The following is a 20,217-nucleotide window of genomic DNA, read 5'->3' on the forward strand; positions in this document are numbered from 1 at the left end:
TCAGTCAACACAGCTGAGGTTTTCGGACTCTTAAAGAATCTTTTAAGCTCAGCTTTGCATGGACAATCTGCTGTCCAATGATCCTCATCGCATATATGACATCCCGAAGGGGGTTTCCCGTTTCTCCCTTTCTTTTTCTTCTTGTCTCCTGGTTGCTTCAGTTGTTTGCCCTTGTCGTCCGACACGGCACTTACTTCCGAGGCCAGAAGTTCTTCATTTGCATTTTGATTCGAAGTCTTACGGGTTTTCTTAGACGAATCCCGTGTTGACTTTGCATTTGCAGTGCCAATCACACCATCGCCGGCATGAGAGTCACTATTTGATCCAGGAGGGGGAGGAATTGAAAATTCCGGTCTAGGGGCGTCAGGTATCTTGTCATAGAGCGTGCCAGACTGAGTATATACTAAGTCTAAATACTGGGCACGAGCAATAACTTGCTCCTCTGTTACGACGCCTCCCTTGGCCACATCTTCTGTTATAGCAGGAAGAAGCGACTTTATAAACCACTCAGCTAAAAGCTGATCTGGAACATAAGTCTTTACCATTCTGCGACGACGACGCCACTCATGTATATGATCTGATATATGTGTGGCCGTTGTCTGCTTGAAATTGGTTAAGATCTCAGTTCCAGTTTCGTACCTTATAGGTAACTGAAAGTGTGTTAAGAAAGTCGTGGCTAGGGAACTAAAATTGTCGAAAGAGGCTCTAGGTAATTCAATATACCATTTAGCCGCCGGACCAGTCAATGTCCTCTGGAAAAGGCGAAGCCTTATCGAATCATCATTCAAGGTATTCGACGAACACCACAGATGGAAAGTCATCACATGATTCGACGGGTCTTCGCCAGGATTTCCATTGAATTTAGGAATGTCCGAAGGAAGTTTGTGAGGAATCGCTGGCCACCAATGGGCATAGGCGATTGAATCATTCGTCAATCGATGTAAATCTGGTAATTCTAGAGTTGCCACGAATGGCAACTGTTGATTCAGGTTTGGCGAGGCGTACCCAGGATACGATGGAATCGCCTGAGCAGTAGGCCTTTGCATACCAGCATAATGCAACTGATGTTGATAGGACTGATATGGCTGGTGGGCTTGGCCACTGTAAAGTGGTTGGTTTAACCCATTCTGAATATAGGGTTGCCCACTATTTGCAAAGATCTGTTGCTCAGACCCCTGGTACTCCTGTTGAAACTGAGGTTGTTGGTATTGCACCATCCATGGTTGTGAAGCCATGTTTTGTTGTGCGACACTAACCGACGGACCAAGATGCAGGGTTATGGTTCCCGTTTGTATCTGTGTCGTCCCGGCAGTCGGCGATTGTGGTTGTGTTGCAGGGTCAATAGGCTGTTGCATTACAACTTGGGGTTGACATACAACAGGCATCGATTGAACTTGCGACATGGTTACAATTGCTGGCGTCGTCGGGATGCTAGACATAGGTACACATTGTTGCATGGAATATACAACTCTCGGTTGTTGGGGCAACATAGGCACCCAACCACTCGTCGTAACTTCAGTCAAACCTGAATGCGGTTGAAAACTGCCGTATGGGTATCCTCCCGGAGGGGGAAGTGAAAGGGCATATTGCCCCCCATACGGTAACAATCCGGAGCTCAAGGGTATAGATTGCCTTTGAGGACTGGATGGTCCAAACTGATTTCCAAAGGGATCAATTTGTCTAGTTTCAACATAAGAATTACCGGGTATTATACCGGAAGAACAAACTGGAACAGACCAAGTTGTCATAATAGTCCCTGGGTGGACTCCTTCTAGCTGTTGAGAGCTAGTTGGGACAGCTGGTATGCTGGCAAACATCGTCGGAGTGACAGCAGGAGCTTCTGCTGTCGCTGTGTCATTTGGCACAGTCCTAGATGTCGACGGTTGCTCAGACATTTTAAATCTATCCAATAAACTGCCTAACGATTCTACAGGAACTTCCACTGGCGATGGACAAACTTCTGATGCAGAAGGAAAAAGAGTGATGCCTACTCCAAAATGAGTTGGAGTATTTGCTTGCTGGTCCTCTACGATTTCCTCTATTGCAATCAGACCAGGAGGAAGAGGAAGACCGTCAGGTCCGTAAAAGATTTCTGGTGCCGAAGAAGGGGTTGCTTCGACAGCGACAGTTGTTTGAGCAACAAGACTCTGTGGACCGGTTTCAGATGGAACTGGTTCAGTTATGCAAGTACTTGTTCTCAGACTAGGATCAGTACAACTATCCCTCTGTCGCTGTTGAACTTCTTCAATAGAGGCAGGGATTCCAGAAATATTAGGAGTGACCAGAATCTCAGATGTAGTTGGAACTGTTGTTCTAACTTTAATGGGAGATTTTGACCCGGTCAAGCGAGTTTGCTTTGTCCGTACTACTCTCGATTCCGGAGACAAAGACGGTTAACTCACGAGTCTCCTCGAACGACGGAGTTCTAATTGACTTTCCTCCACGGTTGCGGATTACTCGATCAACTAAAATACAAAAAGGGGAATTATGTTTCCATATTGAATGAATTTTATTAGACGCTTTTAGACAAAACTTTGCTTTTTCATGTTTTAAGAGTCGAGAAAAAGCTAAAGATGACTCTAGTCGCCTTCGATGTATTAACGAGCCCGAAGTGACAAATGCTCGGTTGGACTTTTTCAGTTATAGAGTTTGAAAAAGGCCAAAAGAAACTGCTCTGGAGATCTAGGCAGAGGGTGTGCCAAACCTTTCGCGAAAACACAGAATACGTTTTACAGTACGGGTGGTCGATCTTCGTGAATGCTGTGTTCACTGCATCGCGATCAGTAGGGCGGCCGACACGGCTTCCTAAGGATAAAGGATAAATGCCTATAGGGGTCTCCCAATATACGCGACGGTATGCGGGAGCACAAGTCCGTATTAGTGCTATCGTCCCTCAGGAGGAATCACCCACCTTCGTAGAGATCGACAGTCACTACGTTTAACGACGCCGGAACACGTCTCTACCTAGACCTCTATTGTGAGCGTTATGTTACAAAGCGTTTTTAGATTCATTCAATATATTTTAAGTTGATCTTGTTTAGCAGTTTGTCTTTCAGGATCACCACAAGATGTATTGGTACAAATTCCTAAATGCAGCTAAAATGATAAACAAGCTTTACAATCTTTTTAGCTTTGAAAATCCTAACTACTGAGGGGAGAGAAAAACATTATCTTTCCACACAGAGCACAAAGCACAAACTAATGCACTTTCTCCTAGATCAATCACGCAAACTTATCAAAAATGCAAATGCAAGATGCATGTATTTCTTTTCTTTTCCCTTAATGTTGATGTAAGACAAAAAGGAAACTGTTGTATAATTTTCGAATTCAATTTGAAGCGTAAACAAACAAGTTTTGTCTAAAATCAAAAGACACCTTATAGGTACTTGTTTCGACACTAAAAATGTATGAATTCAAACCATAAGATGAAAAACAAACAAATTCAAACAGCCATGAACAGTAATAAAACTAGCTCTTAAGATCACTACGACACTTTTACAGTTCTGGATCTAAGAGGTCACAGCTAGACTAGTTCGCTTTTCACAATGGGAAACTGTAAATGAAACAAGAAATACTGAAAGAACAATCACAGTTTCATCACACAACTGAGGCGGAATAATGGCAAGGACAGTTGGTTTCAGCAAGGTACAATGACAAGCAACAGCAGCAAAAACAATGGTGAAAACAAGGCAAGAAACAGCAGGAAACCCTAGTAGCAATAGGCAAAACTGGTTCAGTGTAGGTGATACACTGTCAGTTTGACATTCAGCGCAGGTAGCCTTCACGGGACCTGCGCTGAAATGCAGAATGCCTTTGGACAGCCTGCACTGAAGGACGAGAGTTGCGTTTTCTACAGTTTCCGGGTCATAAAATGCTCAAAAATTCACAGTTTTTGCTGAAATCAAAAGCTATAGGTCAAGTACAAGCTAAGGGATGATCAAGAGGATGAAAAGCTATCACAAAGAGCACAAGAGTCTTTTGTAGATCAGCTCTTCAAATCTTGAATTTGCTCAGTAAATGAGCAAGAGCAGCAGTCCCTCTACTTCGCTTTTGATATAGTCAAAAGCTTTTCGATTTGGTACTCTTTTCTTCAAGAAATGAATAGCAAAAATACTACAAACACCAACAAGATACTAGGCTCCCCAGCGGAGTCGCCAGTTTGTTGTGGGGAAAAGTATCCGATGCGGATGACCCTATCCCTACTCTAAAGGTGACAGTCTTTAGCAACAACTGAAAGTAAAGCTTTGATGTTTTCCTTTATGAAAGTACAGAGAGAAGGATGAAAAGATTAACCAACCTGGTGTCCTTCGCTTAGTTGATCCTTGTCCTCTCTCTTTGTCTCTTGTTCCCAGCTCCTTGCTCTCTTTGCCGGTCCAGCTACACATAGATCCTGCACAAAACAAGAGAGGAAACTACAAGATACATGTACTCATAACTGATGCATGGATTAGAGTGAATCAAATATACAAGTAAATACAATCCATCAATGTAATACAAGTATATAGGAGAACATGCAAAACTTTATTGATAGAAGTAACAGGGTTCTGAGAAGGTTACAACCAATGATGGCTCCAATCCAGCAGCACCTCCCCAGCAGCAAGAACTCTCCTCTTCACCTCTAGTAAAACAATCACCCAATAGCTCTAACTGTAATCCAACAGCACCTCCTTGCTTTACACAAAATTTCCGCCTCCTTAGACCTCATAGAAGAGCTCTATATATAGGAGAGAAGAAGAGAGGATGAGTCAGCTTGAGGCTGGCATAGAGCTGACTAGTGTCCTCTCCCTCTTCAGTTAATCTTCAGTTCTTGAGTCCACTTGGAGATCCTTGCTTACACATGGTGATCAAGTACCTCTTACTCATCACAAGGCGAATCTGATGAACCAAGTGTCAGTTTGGAAGCTTCCTGGGCAGTTGACACCTTGCAGGATGACTGTGCCACTTGGCCAATCTCGCCCAGCGCAGGTAGCCTTCATTACTTTTGACTTCCAGCGCAGGTACAGAGTGGGACAGTTGCATTACAGCGCAGAAGCTCAGTTAAGCAGCTAACATGATCCAAAATAAGCCTGTTTTGAAGTGTTTTCAGGTGGAGAACTGATTGGAAGTGCTGTTGTTTGATGACCTTGTTCTTTTAGGGGTAAGAACAACATGTTTAGGGACTGAGGATCCCTGTAATTATTGACATTCCATGCTCCATGATGCGAGGCACAAAAATGTCTATAACACCTGGTACATGAGTTTTGATAAAATCGAAGATGTGACGCGCATGCCACAAATCTAGGAAGAGTGACACTTGGTGGGGAGTTTCCAAAATGATCCTTGCATGCAACCTCTAGCTGCTAAAATTAGATCCCTGAATCAAGGGATTCCTTTGCATGCTACCTTGGGAGAAGCATCCCATGCATGAAAATAGGTTTTTATTAGTCCCGGAGGGAATTTGGCAACTCAATTGCACATGCAAGAGGCTGCTCAACTGCTAGGAGAAAATGCACATTTCTAGAAGGGAGATGGGCTGGCTGCCTAGGAGATTTGCGCAATTTCTGGGCAGAGTAGCTGACTGCTGCCTAGGATTGCGTGATACTTGGGCTGACCAGCCCTGCTGGGAAGAATTACATAATTTTCTGGATGAATCTTGACTGGTAGAATTGCACAATTATGTAGCCTAGTAGGCTGCCAGAGTGAATTGCGCAATCTCTAGAGGGAAGGCTAGTTTCCCTCCAGAATTGTGCAATTTCGTGAGGGAGCTACTCATCCTGCAGTTGTGCTATGGGGTAAAATTCACGGTGTATGGAGAATGAAAACTACCCTCAAAGGCTTTCCCGGGACCTTCAATAGACTATAAGATTATCTGCAGATGCTACCAAGTTATACACATGTTCATAGACAAATATCAATTAACGAAGTATGGAAAGAGTATTACCTCAAGTCTCCTTCTAGATTTGTTTGGAGATCACAATGCAGCCGAGAAGAACTCCCTCAAAGTTGGCTCCAAATCATTTCCTGTACAAAGGAAAGGCAAACACAATCACAACATACAACCTTGAAAACCAATATATGAATACACAACGAACATATATTTGCATACAACTAAACTACTCATATAAACAAGTATCGACTAAACAACTTAATGAACTATGTTATCAACACCATGGAGTAGTGAACACAACTACAGTTCTGTATTAATAACGGAAGAGTGATTACAACCATCTGTTGTATCAGTCTTCCTTTGCCCCTTCCACTTCTCTCTCTCTCTCCCTTTTAGCTCACTTCTTTAGATATGAGATAGTTCTCAACAGCTAAGTAGGCTATCCTTTCAAATGCTCTGACCCTTTTACAGTAACACTCACCTTGCTTTTATAGCAATTGAGTTAGGGTTGCCAAGCTCCTCCTTGAGTTCACTAGGGAAAAAGCAATGAACTCGCCATGATTTTCAGCTCTTTCCCATTTACCTCCTTTTCTTAGATTAGAAATCCTCCAAATATCTTGAATTTGGATGTTTCCTTGCTTTTCTTGAGTAATTTTAGGGACAAATATCTAGATATTTGTGAGTCAATTCATTCCTTTAACCCTTGGAACTTCACCAAGTTTCACTAATGTTGTCCCCTGCCTAACAACTTGAGTTAGTAGGGTCACTAATGCACCCTTAGGCTTGGTAACAAGCTTTATAAAGTAGGTTTTCAGTGTGCAACCAGCGTTAGTGTGGAATCAAGGCCTGTAATTGTGGTCTTTGCTTCAGTCATCCTGTCTTTCCCCTCTGAGTTGATGAGGAGGTCATTTTGTTGTATAAGAAGCTAGACTAAGTCCGGAGAATCAGCCTATGAGGGGAATGCATCAAGCTCTGATAGTCAAACTGCCTCTCTGCAAGAAAATCATTGGAGCTTGTGTACTTGACGAAGCAAGACATGTTGCTATGAAAGGATGGTAGGGAGGCTCCAAAACGAAGCTAAGGCAAAATTTGGAGGGTGGTCGTAGTCACTACAACAGATCCATATACTCTTGGTCATTTGATTCATGGGCAACATTTGATGCATCATGCAAATCCTCCAATTTTCTTTTCTCATCCTTTAAAGTGCAGGCTAGATCAGGTTGGTGTCCTTCAATCTCTACTTCTGATGGATTCTCCCATCAAGCATGATCCATAGCTTCTCGGTCTCCCTAGGAATATCTTCTATTTTTTCATGATTCTCTTCTTCTAGAGGAGTAGACTGATTTTTTATTGATGCCAAGATGTCTTCTTTATGTGAAGCAGAAACCACAGCTTCTGCCAGAATTTGAGATAGTTCTTTGAATAGCATCACACTTCCTGGAATTTTACTACTAGCTGGAAAGTCTTGTCTGCACCTGGATTGAGAGCGGGGGGTTCTTTTAGCACCTAAAAACCTCAAAAGATCAATTGCAGTAAAAAGAACAAGCCAAGATTGTAATGTAAGGAAAACACACTTGTGAAAATTAAATAACCTCTATTGCAGAAAAAAAAAGTAACACACTTTGTAGTAAAAGAAATTGCTCATAAAAAACTCAATTGTAGTAAATCAAACATCACACTTTGCAGAAAGAAAAATTACTTATAAAAACTAAATTGTAATAAAAGAAACAAATCAGGAATCACGCTTTGTAGTAAAGGACATCACTCATTTGGAGAAAGGAAAACCTAGCTTGTGAGCTCTCTGGGAATGTCGTCCAGTATGCTTTAGCAAGCAAGGGGAATCTCGTTAATCTAAAAATTCAATTGTGAAGGAAAGGGAAAAGCATGACAAATCATGAGGCCTTATCCTACCGCACCTCCCTAGCAATGAAACCAAAATGTCCAAAGGTATAAATGCAAGACTTAGATGAACGTTTAATTTGTCAATCCAGGTAAGTAAACTTAGAGGCATAGCACAATATATGCCAAAATACGACCTCAGGGATCTATCAAATAAAAATAAATATTTTGCAAGAAATTAGAAAGAAGCATCATTAAGGAAAAAGGAACAAGAATTTTTGAAATTAAAGTAATCACACTCCGAGAATCTACTTCTGGCTCCTCTTCTGGGTTCAATTGACTCATGCAATAAGTCTTCCTTAGTTGTCTAGGGGACATGGGAATGTAGGCCCCATTCAAAAGAAAGAGAATTAAGAAATAAAGAATGCAAAAACCTCTTAAACACTTACTGATATGTTGCAAAGATGAAAAGCATGAAATAAAACATAAGGAAGCTTCTTTCCAATTAATGTAATGAAACCATTGAAATCTTTTAAAAGAGATCTACATTATACTACTTCTTTGGAAATGATTCAGTATTCAAGTTTAAATGAAGTGTGCATTTGTCTTTGTTACAAGTTTTCCTTCCTGGCCTGAATCATCATTCCTACACCGCAACAACGGTCTTGCACTGGAATGATGTTCCTGTACTAAAATGATGTTCCTGCACTAGAAGTATGTTATGTTACTGCACTGAGTATATCAGTATTCATAGAAATACATTCCAAAAGAATAGCTCCATCATTAAACTCAAATGAACAGAATAATGGAAAATAAATTACGGAATGAAATAAAAAAGAATGACAAAAAAGGAGAGATGTGAAATGAAATTGCAAAGCTATCTTAAATCACACTCTCACTATGAAAAATAAAATGCAGCAAAGGAAACCCTAAGAGGTATGGGGCAATGGATTGGCTAGTGCAGGAACTATTGGTAAAGGAACTACTGGTGTAGGAAATGTTGGTACAGGAACTATTCGTACAAGAATTGTTGGTACAAGAACCCTTAGTACAAGAACTGCTGGTGTAGGAACTATTGGTACCTACCAAAAAGAGCCTAACATTAATGACCTTCTCACATTAAATACTCTTCAAATTAACAAAACAATAAGAGTTGCTACATCAATGATTGTCAACTCTAAATGCCTCTAAATAATAACTTAATAATGCACAAAGAAGAAAAATAATGATTATAGACACTTAGTACAGGCATAAAATTATTCAGTAAAGTCATGAAAATATGGACAAAATGGAGGCTCAACACAGGTTTCCACCTAGATTTTTTCTTGCAAGATCATGAGAAAGTGTCGTGCAGATGTGGTGTTGGCACCAATAATTTCATTGGTTGCACAATGTGCCAAGGAGGTGCAGTACATTTGGGCACAGTATCTTTGGAAAGAGATTTTGTTGAATTGTTGGGAATCATAGGATGACGACAAGGCATTCCACTGTGCCTGGTTGTTGTTTCTAATTACCCTAGTTGCATGGAGACTTCCAGAATATAGTCAGTTCCCTCCATAGGATGATGATTTACCAAAAGCCACAAAGTTTTCTTTGCTGTGGGAAACAAAGGACCCGGAAAGGGTCATGGAAACAAAGATATTATGGGTGCTCGTTGAGATGGAACTTTGCATGGTGATCAGCCAGAGGCCAAGGTTGTCACCTACCCTATTTGAGAAGTTGGAGGCCTACACGAAGTTTAAATCTGATTTTCACAATGTATCCATCCACGTGAGGCGAGATCCTAAGAAGGTATGGTTCAAGTTTCCATACCTAGTCACCAATGTAGATGTACAGGAAGTTGTGGGCAAACAACCAGGTGAGTGGTGGAAACCCTCGAATCTTGGCATAGGAACAAGTAAGGCCAGGGAAAGTTCCTCGACGTAGACCACCACCACACAGAAAAACAAAGAGGCTAAGTAGGCTGCAACTCGAGAGAAAGCAGCATAGAAAAAGAAGGAAGCTGTTACTAAGGCTGCTGCTAACAAGGAGCACTCCGCGAAGGAAGTTGTTGCTAAGGCAGTTGCAGATAAGGAGTGCGCCACGAAGGAGGCCACATTAGAGGTTGAGGACTCTACTTCTCAACATACTGCAAACAATGAAGGGTCTGAGAAGGAGGATGGAGGTGGTGGTGAGGAGAAGAGCACTCCCTTTAAATTGCAGAAGTGGACCAGGGAGACCACATCTAGATCCAGAAAGAAACAAAAATCTGATAAAAATGTACATGCAGACCCAATGGTCCTCACTAAGGGGGAACTTGGATGAGATTGAAGACAATGTCTGCAACACAAAGATGGAGTTGTGAACATAGTTTGAATAGTAGTACATGCAAACATTGGGGAGCATGTAGCAGGCGCCGCGTGAGTTGCAGATTCAAGCAAGTCGAATTCATGCAAGCATGGGATAAGCGAGCGGGATTCAAGCAAGCCTGCAGTAAGCAAGCATGATTGTTGTAGAAACAGACAGGACTCTAGACCTTAGAGTCATTGCATCACCAAAGGGATCACTTTGCACATAAGCAGATGAGGCAAATGCCCAGCTTAGGCAGATTAAGGATGTGGGTATCAACTTAGTCGTTCTGCCTATTCAGACCCTCCACACACTTCATTAGGGGGTCCCAGATGAGCTCAGGATTAGGGAGAAGCATGCACTACTAGTTATTAGTGAGGTAAAGATGAAAATAACCAGATTTTCATAGAAAAGTCTCAGGTGCTGAAGCAAAATGAAGAAATGGCCACATGAAGCCATAGCTTGGAGGAAACAATTGCACAGGCCTGTAAGATGCTTCCAGAACTTCACATTCAAGAAGATACAGAAGCACTGTGAAGATTTTGAAGCTGGCTTCCGTGGTTAGAGAATCAAAGCATGAGGTTGGATGAGTGAAATTTGAGTTCCAAATGAAGATCTCAGAGATGGAGTTGAAATTTCAGCCAACAACTCCGCCAAAAATCCGGGAGCAATGTGGAGTAGCCATGAGGGAGAGCATGGTCACTTTGGATGCAGTAGTCACGGGCTGCACACTGATCTTCGAACAAGTAATGGAACTATCGATGACTTTACAAGAGGATCCAAACCTGCAGAAAATTGGCACAAATATCTGGTAGACACAACAAAATTTTGATGAACTCAGGGCGATCCAACGCCTTGCTTGATTGCAAGAAGAAAAAAAACTGCAATTACAAATTGAAGAGCTATAGATAAAAGAGGTAATTTTAAAGTCTAGAATATAGCCATGGATAGAGGAAGCAAGTCATCTTACTCTGTCAGTCCAATAAAAGTTGAAGACACTCTAATAGACACAAAGCATGATGTCCCTGGCGATGGAAGGTATGACTACAAAAAAGATAGTATATGAAGTGCAATAGGTCATGGTGCAGGGTTTTACTGACATAGTTGTGTTGAAGATGGAGTTTAGTGATATACACAACAAGATAAAGGCACCAACTGAGTGACACGGGGGAAAGTAACACCTGTTGGGATGGGGTCCCTGGGATCAATTTTGTTAAGTTTTCAGTCAATTTTGTATTATCTTTTGTAGCGAATGTAAAGTCTCCATGAAATGTGGAAAGTGGAGCACAAAGCTAGTATAAGTCAAAGGGACTTTAGTCCCTTAGTTGGGTAGGTGATAGACTTGTTTTGAGAATTTCCCATGGTCTGTGGACCATGGTATTGTAAATAAAATGCTATATAAAAGTTGAGTCATAATGAGTCTTACAAGATAACTTAACTGGATAGGAAGAACCATTGTAAGGGCAACGTGATAAGGAAGGAAAAGTTTGTTTCCATTACTTAGGTGAAAAGGGAATGCTCCTACAACTGTGTGCATCAAGAGCTTGGTAAGTCCACTGGCTAAGTGTGCAGGCCCCTACAGCTGAGTGCACGGGCTCTTGCGGCTGAGTGCACAGGGATAAAATGTCTATATCTGAATGTTTATATCTAATAAATATTGTTTTAGGCCAAAATTGATGCATCTGTGTCCTTTTATTTCTTCTACCAAGTTTATGCATCTTCACTCTATAATCTGTTTAATATGAATTAATACTTATTTACTGCACGGAACTGGCAGAACTATAGTATTTATGCATGATAAGTATAATTAACTACCTTCAAGAAGATTTGGAATTCATTGAGATAGGTTTGCAGTAGTTTTCCATCCGGAAGGGATAAAGTTTTGCAAAGGAAGATCTAAGCCATAAGGACCTCAGGAGACCATCAAACAGGCCTCTGGATGCAAAAAATTGGTTCTAGCATCCCCCAATACTGCTTCGGGTGAGACCGTAGCGTGCGCTATGCAGGTTGTTGCTGAAAGGTCCAGTAGTTACGGTTTTGTTGGTTGGTGCAATTAAAGCTAAACCTGGGTCAGGACCCCTCAATCCAAAATTACGCCACATAGATTCATTGCTTTTGTATGTCTATACCATAGTTGAAACTTGGTAGTTCCTCTGAGGTACCTTAAAACATGCTTGAATTCCTTCCAAAATAATTTGGTTGGACTAAACACAGTGTGGTTCAACTGGTTGACTGTGGAGCACATATTTGGTAATGTGTCCACAAGATACATCTGTGAAGCCACTAACTGCTGATAAATGGTAGCATACACTTCTTCTCCTAAAGTGGCATCCTCCTTCCTCTAGTTGGTCTCTCAAGGTGTCTCCATGGGTTTGCAACTCTCCATGCAAAATCTATGCAATATCTCATTTGTATACTTTCCTTGAGAGACGCACAGTTCCCCATCGCCTTGCCATCCTTCCAACTCATGGAATTAATGCATGAGACCCATGCCCTTCATTTTAAACTCCCTTGCAAGGTCCTCCTTACAATATCTAATCAACTTCTCATCGCTAGTTATAATTAAATCATCAACATATAAGACAATAATAAGCAATTTACCTTCTACCAAGATGTGATAGAGGTTTGTATCTACTTCACTTTTGGTGAATCCTTAACTTGTGAGATATTTATCAATCCTTGCATTTTTTAACCCCATATAGAAATTACCCATATATGAATTCTAAAACAAAAAGTAAACAAAGGCGAGAGCATAACACATAAAACAAATATACACAGATATTTTCCCCAGGATCCCAAAACCGAGACTACCAGATTGATTTTTCATTACGTTCCTTTCAATATTACAATACATATATATACATGCCGAAACATCCATAAACCCTAATGCATTAACCCTTGACCAGATCTAGATAATACCATGGACTGAAAAACCATCGCATCCAAAACCATGTGCGAAATCCATGAACAAAACCATAGGTAATATACGATCTGAAATGTCATGCAAGGGAGACCCCTGCATACCCCCTCACAGGGGGGGGCTTCCTCCCCCCTGTAATCCCCCCGCTAGCCATGGAAAGTATATAACACAACCCAACAATCCTGGTGTACCAACCACAAAGTTCTTGTCTGAGACCGTACAACAATCGCTTGAGTCTGCACACATGAGACTCTTGATCAAATGTCTCAAAACCTTCTGGTTTCTTGATGTATACCTCCTCCTTAATAATCACACTAATAAATGTTGTTTTTACAACCATCTAGTGGATCTTCCACCCTGTATGCGTAACCAGATAAAGAATTGATCTAATGGATGAGTTCCTTCCTATAGGAGCAAAGGTCTCCCCATAGTCAGTTCCCTCAACTTGAGAGTACCCATTGGCCATAAATATAGCCTTATACTTCTCTATTCTTCTTTCTACTTCCTTCTTAACCTTGAATATCCATCTCAAACCCACAACATATTTATCTGCTAGTATCGAGACCCCTTCCCAAACATTGTTCATTACAAGGATTCATATTCCTCCACCATTGCATCAATCCATATAGGTTTCTCTACTACTTCCTCAAAAGAGTATGACTCAACATTTATAATATTAGTCATTGGATCCCTGTATCTAGTGTACTGATTAGGTGATCTTCTTTGCTTGAGCAAATTTGAAGAAGCTCCCACATTCCCCCTCTCATCTTGCATAAGTCTATCAGCTTCCCTGGTCCTTTTTCTCCCTTATCTAGATGGTTCTCTCCACTCTTGGCTCCTTAATTTTTGTCTTCTCTACAACTTGTTGAGGCTCCTCCCTTGGAGCTAAAACCTCCTCTTCTAGTGGGATCTAAAGTTCCCTCTTAAGAAAGCACTACATCTCTTTTTCCTCGTCAAATTTTACATCCCTTCGCACAAATATCATTCTGAGCAATGGAAAGTACACACATTATTTTTGAGGACTTTCTATGTAACCCAAAAATACACCCAATTATGTTTTCATCTCAAGCTTGTTCATTCATAATTTGGATACATGGCAGTAGAAGGAGGCTCCAAAAATCCTGAAGTGCGACACATCTAGATTTCTCCTCGAGAAAAAATCATCTAGTGTAATCATGCCAAGAATCTGATGAGGACTCCAATTCTCCAAATAGACTATTGTGTTGCATGCCTCTGCCCACAATTGTAGTGGTAGGCCATGGTCATGCAACATCTCCCTCACTACTCCCACAATGCTACAATTCTTTCTCTTAGCCACCATTATGTTATGGTTGTGGGCTGTTGTCAACTCTCGTTGAATGCCTTCTTTTGCACATAAATTTTTAAATTCATCTGACACATACTCACCTCCATTATCTTTCCTGAGAGCCTTCAACTTATTTTTGGTTTCTTTCTCAACCCGTGCCTTGAATTTTATGAACTTGGAGAATGTATAATATTTTTTCCGCATGGAGAAGATCTAGCACTACCGTGAGAATTCATCAACAAAAATGAAAAAAAAATTGTGTCTGGAAGTGGAGACTGTCGAGAAAGGCCCATAGAAATTAGACTGGATCATTTCTAAGATTGTAGGTGCTTTTCTGTCCCGATCATGGAATGTGTATTTTGTGTACTTCCCAAAGGTACATCCTTTCCACCCATCCTACTACTCAAGTGCTCCTTTGGGGAGGCCTGCGGTTATTTTATTTCTAATCTTCAGAGCACCATAATGAAAATGGCCAAGTATTTTGTGCCAAATGTTCAGGAGAATACTAAGAGGAGGGGGGGGTGAATCAGTATTTTAAAAAAATTATATTTTGAAATATGTATGATATTGTTATTAAATAAACATGCGTATGAACACTACTTCAGAGAAGGAAACCATTGTATATCTAGTTTACTGATTTTCATGTATTTTAGCAAATTATTTTCTTCAATCATTGCATTAGTAGATTAATTACTTTTTAGTATGCAGTAAAGAACATAAAGAAATCACATCAATTGAACAAAACACATATAACACTAGGATTTTAGGTGGAAACCCAATATGGAAGAACACCACCAATGTTGTTGTCTCCATCTTCTTTCTTATAAAATAAAACATTTATTACATTTGTCCTGATGTACACTATTATCAATACGTACGCATCCACCTATAGAAGGATACAACCTTCTCTCGTTCTCCAACACCCACTGGAAGGGAGACACAACCCGCTAAAGTCATTTACGAGCTCCTACCAGAAGGGAGCTCATACCCCCTTTTTGAGGGCTACAACCCTTGGATCATTGTGGAACACTTTTTAGTATATTTCAAACTGGATTCATCTGTCAAACAATAATAAAACAATATTTTGGCCACCTTTCACATATTTTCAAACTTGACTCATATCAACAATAAGCCCAAACTAACTTAACACTGAAATACTGAATTTGAGTCGCTGATCAACTGAGTTACTAAATCATCTAGCCACTAAATATAGGACCCAACATACCAAATAAATATCAGAAATTGTATGCTACTATCCTTAGCACAACCTTTTTATATACGCACTTCCTCTGTATCACAGCCGCGTACAGACATTAAATCATAAAACAATGAACCATGAAGTGTTGTAATATTGAACGAATTACTCAATTAAGTACTGAACTATTCACAAACCACTGAACCAATCATAAATCACCAAATTGTAGTGTCATTACTAACCAATATTCCAATTATTAACAACCAACGCAATCACACTGTCAAATAGAGATCAACATGATCAAGACTTCATCGATAGACAATAGCAAGTAAACCAGACACCATCACTTGTAAACATTAAGTATTTGTTCAAACCCTAGTATACACTACTTCCACAAGGTATATCCATGTATGTATGTGCTTACCATACACAACACCCATGTAGAGATCTTCAAATAATGAAAAATATTTTGCAAAATATATACGCAACCGTACAGATATATATCCACATATGTACATGACTATTATCAAACATACTTACATGTAAATATGAAATTACTAGGTTTTACCTTTGCTACAAATCACAACATTTGTTGAGCTGAGATCTCACCACTCAATTTTGAAAATGTAGCAAGAAATTCCTAATTTGATTTTCCTTTGATTAAATTAGGAGAAATTTGAAATTCCCCATTAGCAAACAACTTGAATGAGTTAACTGACATGATATAGTTGTTATCACTCAATTAGCTTAGTTAATTTGAGTTTGGGGTATGAACTTGAGTTGTGTACATTGATTCTAAATTTTAGGAGCCTAGGTTGAGATAATTTCAATTGTAACAATTTAATTCAATTAAATTGAGTTATGGTTAGTTAAACTAGTTCCAACTGTTGGAGGAAGTAGTGGAAGGTTTAGTAGTTGGGTGTAACCTCAATGATAAACCAATTAACTAATCAATTAGCCTAAGTTAACTCATGCATGCATAGAATTCGAGTTACCCAGTTGAGATTGTAGTTCAAGGAAAATGTATTATTAGTTGTAAACTATTCCAAGTTGTACAGGTGGTGCATGCATTCATAGATTGGCCTAAAGGAATTGTATAATCTAGATTGAGGAATTTCCTAAATAGTAGGGGCTAATTCCTTGAGGAACAGTGAAAGGAATTAGGAGCTTGGAGGGCTTTCAAATTGGCTAAGTGTTGGCTAGAGTCAGTCAGTTGGACAGAGGATAGAGGATACATGTGCAGTTTGTGGTCAAACTTGAGCAAGCATATTGTATTCATCTAGATTATTTGATTAATGCAATATAGATAGGAAGGGGTTTTGAGGATTTTCTTTTCCATAGATAAATATTTTTTTATGTGTGTTAAATCATGATGCATGTTTTTGACATGTGTTCTCGATCGTGGATTTTCTTCCGTAGATGAGTAAAGTATATTTGAGTCTTATGTTTTAGTACATTACATGAGCAACTCTGAATCTACATTAAAATTCTACATGGTATCAGAGTAGAGAAGTTAATTCAAAGTTGTCTTTGTAGGAGGATTATATTTGTAGGATCAATTTTTCAGAGCTAGAAGGATGGATTTCTATGGACTAATACTCGAGTATACCCTTGAGGGAAGCTCAAATTATTTTTCTTTGAAGGAGCACATGGAGGTCGTGTTAGAAGATAATGGTTTGGAGGAATTTGCTGAGAGTGAAATTCTAAAACCAACCGCAGTTGATACTCTAAATCTAATAAAATGGAAGAAGTGAGTAGCCAGGGCAAGGAGAATCATATTGGAGGGAATACAATACCATATTGTCTCTTATCTCCATGGGAAAGAGACTCTATATGCAATGTTGAAAGCAATGACATACTTTTTCTAGAGTAGTAGCGACCACAGGAAGCTGGCTCTCAAGGATAAGCTTCGATGTATCAAGATGCATAAGAATGACTGAATACAATTGTATCTTAGTATGTTTACGTAGTGTCATGATGAACTTTCATGAGTTGGGTTCACAGTACCAGATGATGATTTAGTGAGCCTAGCCCTTCTAGGCTTGCCTAAGAGCTGACATAACTACTAGGATTCAGTAAATGGGAGGGAGAAGCTACCTAATCGAGAATGCCTATGGTATGATTTGGTACAAGAGGAAATAAGGTGGATTATCAGCGATGGGACCTCATCCAAAGAAGAGGAAGACAACTTTGAATTAGTCAATGAAGGAAATAAATATAAAGTAAAGATGTCCCAATGTGAGGTTGATTCTATCCAAAAGGGAAAGAAGAAAGACTTGTCCAAAATCAAGTGCTTTCACTTTCACGAATACGGCCACTAAGTGATGAAGTGTCCAAACAAGAGGGTAAGAAAGAAGGAGTTTGCAGTAGCAGAAGCAGGTGAAGATTTGGCTTCAAAGTTTGAGCATGAATTTATTCTCATCACATGCATGATGAGCAAGGTAATGGGAAGCACGTGGTATCTGGATAGTGGTACCTCATCCCACATGACAGGGAACAAAGAATTTTTTAGTGAATTGGAGGAGAAATATCTCTAGATGCACATCGAGATGGAATATGATGGAATGGAGAGTGTGACTAGGATCGACATAGTCACCTTTCAGAGGGAGTCGGGCTCCTTTCTCAGGCTCAAATATGTGACATTTGTACTAGGTCTAAAGATGAATATGGGTTTTGTTGCGGTGTTGGAAGGTCGTGGCTACAATGTGATATCCAACAAAGGAAAGGGATTCCTGGGGCACATCACCACAGGACAAGTGAAGCAGGCACAAGTGAAGCAGATCAATGTGTGAGTTAAGAAACTATATGCACTTGAGGTAGAAGATGCATGCAGAGCCTTGAGGAGTAAGGAAAGTATTAAAGGCTTGGTGTTTGAGAGGGAGCATGATTTACCTCTGAAAATAGAGCCTCAGAAGCAGCGCTAAAAGGTTGTGGAGCAACCATAATTGGACAAGTGGAGAGAAGAAAAAGTGGAGACATCCACTCAAGTAGAGACCTCTACTATGGGGATATTTCAAGCTAACTGGGAAGAGGGAGCACATGTAACCATACCTCCAGGTGTGATGCAGGGCGATGTGAAGCAATAGTCTCAGGAGTGCACAGATTTGGGTAGTGTCCATTGATGTTATCTCCTCATTGATCATTACCTCGATACAGGGGTCCACAATATTGAGTAGCAAGAGGATTAGTGTCAGTCAGATACTGAGGAGTGCAGAGTGTTGATAATGGAGTAGATGGCTAAGTAGCAGAGTCAACAACAACATATTTTTCCCAATAGATAATTGTAGACACAATTGATTCAGTTATTTTTTTATGCTTTTTAGTTGCAGATGTTGCAGTAGCAACAAAAATTAGTGAGAATTTTTTCATGCAGTACATTCCAAACGTGTTGGATTGGGGTATATGTGAAACCCTTTCTTGATGAGAGGGGTTGTTCAAAATGCAACAAGAAATTCCAAATTTAATTTTCCCTTCAATAAATTAGGATAAATTTGAAATTCCACATCAACAAGCAACTTGAATGAGTTAATTGAGGTGATATAGTTGTTATCACTCAGTTACATTAGTTAGTTCGAGTTGGGGGAGTGGACTTGATTTGTGTACATTGATTCCTGAATTTTAGGAGCCTAGGTTGAGTTAATTTCAGTTGTAACAATTTAATTCAGTTAAATTGAGTTATAGTTAGTTAAATTAGATCCAAATGTTGGAAGAACTAGTGGAAGGCTTAGTAGTGGGGTGTAACCTTAATGATCAACTAGTTAACTGATCAATCAACCTAAATTAACTCATGCATGCATAGAATTCACGATACCCAATTGAGATTGGAGTTCAAGGGTAGTGTACTATCAATTGTAAACTATTCCAAGTTGTACATGTGGTGCATGTAGTTAGAGATTGGACTAAAGGAATTGCACAATCGAGATTGAGGAACTTCCTAAATAATAGTGGCTAATTTTTAGGGACAACGCAAGGAATTAGGATCTTAGAGGGCTTGCAAATTGGCTAGGTGTTGGCCAAAGTTAGTCAGTCAGACAAAGGATAGAAGATACATGTGCAGGTTGTGCTCAAGCTTGACAAAGCATATTGTATTCATCCAGATTCTTTGATTAATGCAATACAGATAGGAAGGCGTTTTGAGAAGTTGCTTTCCCCTAAATAAATATTTTTTTTATGTGTGTTAAATCATGATGCATGTTTTTGATATGTATTGTCGATCGTGAATTTGCTTCTGCAGATGAGTAGAGTAGATTTGACTCTTATGTTTTAGTACATTACATTAGCAGTTTTGAATCTACATTGAATATCTACACGCATCACTACAATTGGATCAATTCATCATCATAGTTAAAGATCTAAAATTACAAGCATAAATAGATCAAGAAAGTGTTATCATTAGTTTTCAATGCATTTTCAGATCTATTAGATCTAAGCCTCCTGCATTCTCCTTGGTGCACTCCTATTTCAAATTGGATTACACATGAATAACCCATAATTTGCACACATAACAATTTGATGTTCATATCCTTATATAGTTTTAGCCTTAGCCAATACCTTAGGCTAATCCCTCAGTAATGTCGTTGGTATTCTTCGACGAGATCAAATAATCATTGTCGCACCCATTACTATGGGCCAATACCATGGTAAAGACCCATGGTATTCAAATTATCATGCTGTGGAATCTTTACGTGACTTTTCTTCACAATACCTACGTACGCACATGATATTTCTTGTCAAGACCCATGCATACTTTCTCAAACTTTACC

The sequence above is a fragment of the Pinus tabuliformis genome, chromosome 8, assembly GCF_031772625.1.
Source record: "Pinus tabuliformis cultivar Carrire ecotype Pingquan chromosome 8, CPIR1, whole genome shotgun sequence".
In the NCBI taxonomy this organism is placed as follows: domain Eukaryota; kingdom Viridiplantae; phylum Streptophyta; class Pinopsida; order Pinales; family Pinaceae; genus Pinus; species Pinus tabuliformis.